This window comes from Neophocaena asiaeorientalis, unplaced genomic scaffold, assembly GCF_003031525.2.
Source record: "Neophocaena asiaeorientalis asiaeorientalis breed wild unplaced genomic scaffold, Neophocaena_asiaeorientalis_V1.1 scaffold430, whole genome shotgun sequence".
Taxonomy (NCBI): domain Eukaryota; kingdom Metazoa; phylum Chordata; class Mammalia; order Artiodactyla; family Phocoenidae; genus Neophocaena; species Neophocaena asiaeorientalis.
The window spans coordinates 88894-91794 of NW_020173691.1; the positions used below are offsets into that span (position 1 = coordinate 88894).

The 2901-nt window shown below is 50.0% G+C and overlaps 1 protein-coding gene across 2 annotated transcripts in view; it reads right to left on the reverse strand.

The window, feature by feature from the left end:
• The window catches only part of CAPN2 (calpain 2), a 58020-nt gene that overhangs the window by 54592 nt on the left and 527 nt on the right, over positions 1-2901 (reverse strand). The gene's annotated exons all lie outside the window — the stretch shown is intronic.

A 2901-nucleotide genomic window follows, 5' to 3' on the forward strand; every position in this document is an offset into this window, starting at 1 on the left:
CACCCCCCTCCCTGTCAAGCAGAAGCTTTTCTTGGGTGAGGCCCGGATCTAGACCCTGGCCATCCCGGCTTAGGCTGTAGAGGCTCTTTTGGAATCCGCAGCAGAACACACTCCTTTCATGCCTCTGCATTGTCCCTTCCCTGTTAAGGTTGGGCTGTTTGGGGGAATGACAGGGACAGTGAGAATGCTTTTCTGCGGAGGCAAATGAAGCCAGCTTGGCCCAAGGCCTGCCAGCCAAACGCTTATCCTGCTGATGGAAGAGACTGGGTTTGGTGCTGGGAGCCCAAAAATCATACAGACAATCTTCAGTGTGCCAGGCACTTACCCTAGAAGGATTTTTCCACTATATTTGAGAAACTTCCTCATACCTTTGGCACCCTCTCCAAAGAAGGAAAAGTTTAGAGTGGCCCTTAGAGATGCTTCAGGAAATTGAAACTTGTACACAACATGAAGGGCACGGAATTAAATACGGAACTTAACAGTCCCAGGAAAGGGGTTGAGGACTTGGGCCTTGGAGTCAGACAACCTGGGTTTGAATGCTGGCTCTGTCACTTCTTATATGGGTTCTATGACCCTGGCAAGTTACTTCACCGCTTTAAGCCTCAGTTTCCTCATCTGTATAATGGGGATGGCGCTGACAAGTGTACCTACCACACCAGGTTGTTCTGAGGGTTAAATGAGATGACTATGTACACATGCCTTGGTAAGAGCTCTATAAAAGTCACCTACTGTTAATTATTACTGGAGGAGTTGATCATAATCACTGAACTTGAGGCAGGAGATGCAGGTTTGAGGCTAAGTTCAGCCAGCTGAGTGTAAACAAATCATAAACCACTCAGAGGCCTTAGATGTTTCAGGGTAAGGTGGGGACTCACACACCTGCCCTTGCTCCCACCTGACTGGTGGCACCCTCTGGAGGGTGCCGGCTTTTTCCTCGCTGTGCCTCTGCGTCAGCCACAGGGACTGCAGCCATGTGCTCTTCAGCCTCCTTCCCAGCCCCCAGCCCTCTGTGGCCAGAGGAGCAGCCCCCGCTCCAGGGCTGGCCTGCTCCCCTGACTCCCTCCTGCAACCCTACTCTCACTTCCTGGTGGCTCCGTTTCACCGTCTCCCCGCTGCTTTTCTCTCTGGGACCTGACATATAACACATTCCAATTGCTCTCATCTGAAAACCAGCCTCTCGAGCCCCAGGTCCCACTCTGCCTGACACTTTTCCTCCTCTCCTTTCACAGGCCGCCTTCTGGAATTATCTGGGCACGCTCTTCATTTCCAGTTCCTTACTCTGGGGTCTACAGCCATCCGGCTTCTACCCCATTGCAATTCTATGCCACTGCAATTGCTCTGTTACAGTTACCAATGACTTGCTTCCATCTAGATCCAGTGTACACCCTGTCCCGCCCTAATCTGGGGCCCTAAAATGGTCTCGGATCTCTATTTCCCCATCTGGAAGTCCTACAGGCATTTCCAACTGTTGGGTGACCTGTCTGTGTCCCCTCACTAGCCCCTAAAGCCTTGAGGGGCAGAAACCATATGCACTGTGCCTGGCATTCAGTAGGTGTTCAAGATACACTTATTGAGTGAATGAAAGAATAAGCAAAGAAGTATGTAAAGTCACTTTGTAAACTGTAAAGTGCTATACAAATGTAAGGCGAATACATTCTCGTTTATCACTTTCACAGCTGTAATTGTTTGAGGCTAATTAGTCTTGCATTCACTCATTCCCCAAATAGTCACAGTCTTTGTTCACAGATGTATCCCAAGCATTTAAGACACTGCCTGACATATAACAGGCACTCGATAAGTATTGTTAAATGAATGAATGAACGAATGAATGCATACTCTGAATGCACTGGGGATAGATTGGTGCATAATACACACATGGTCCCTGCAGTTCACTAGGAAGGACAGACAAATATATGTAATTACATTTATAAGTTGTGAAAATGCTATGAAGGAAATTAGCAGGGTTCAGTGATAAAGAAGAAGATGCGAAGGGGGCTGCTAAGAATGGTCAGGAAAGATCTCTTTGGGGAGGTGACATCTAACTAAGTCCCAAAGAGTAAGTGAGCCAGACCCCAGAAAACCAGGAAAGAGCACCCCTGGCAGGTGAGGCAGGAAAGAGATGGGTGCCCTTGAGAAACTAAAAGGTGCTGTGCCTGGTACGCCAGTGGGGAGAGGAAACTATGTAGGCATCACCTCTTCTTTTAGACGAAGAAACGGAGGCAGGGAGGTTAAACGGCTCACGCAGGTTAGCAAGAAATGAACTCAAGTGCTCCAGGCCAAGGACACTTCCTACTGAAGTTGCTGCCTACAAGGACACTTCCTACTGAAGTTGCTGCCTACGGGCTGGGTTTGGAGTAACAGAAGGTGACTAGCGGGTGGGGGTGAGGGGCTCAGAGAAGTGGGAGCAGGGCGGGAATGTTTATTTCCCTAACAGGAGTCTGGAGGCTGTATTTCCCAGGAAGCCTCCTTGAGGTTTGGTGGGGAAGATCGGTGAGGTGTCCCATAGGACATGGGGCCAGGAGGGGTTCCAGGGGAAGTAGGATGGACAAACTAATCAGGAAGGAAACTGTTCCAAGGCCTGCCAGGGCAAGGAGGACAGAGACCCAGCGGGGCGGGATAAGGGAACACCGAGGGGCCCTTGAGATGCAGGGGTGAGGATTCTGGGAGGGTGAGTAAGGTGCAGGAACTGGCTCCTGGCTGCATCTCCCCTGTCCTTTTGATAATCCCCAGGGTAAATGTTACAGAGAGGTCGGCCCCCATTTGGAAAAATAAACAGGAAACTCCGACTGGATAAATCTAACCGTGGTTGCATGAGACAATCCTTAGTCACAAAGCACCAGGCCAGGCGGCGTGGAGTTTCTCCCTTCCTGAAGCAGCCTAACCGAGGTAGAGACCGACTTT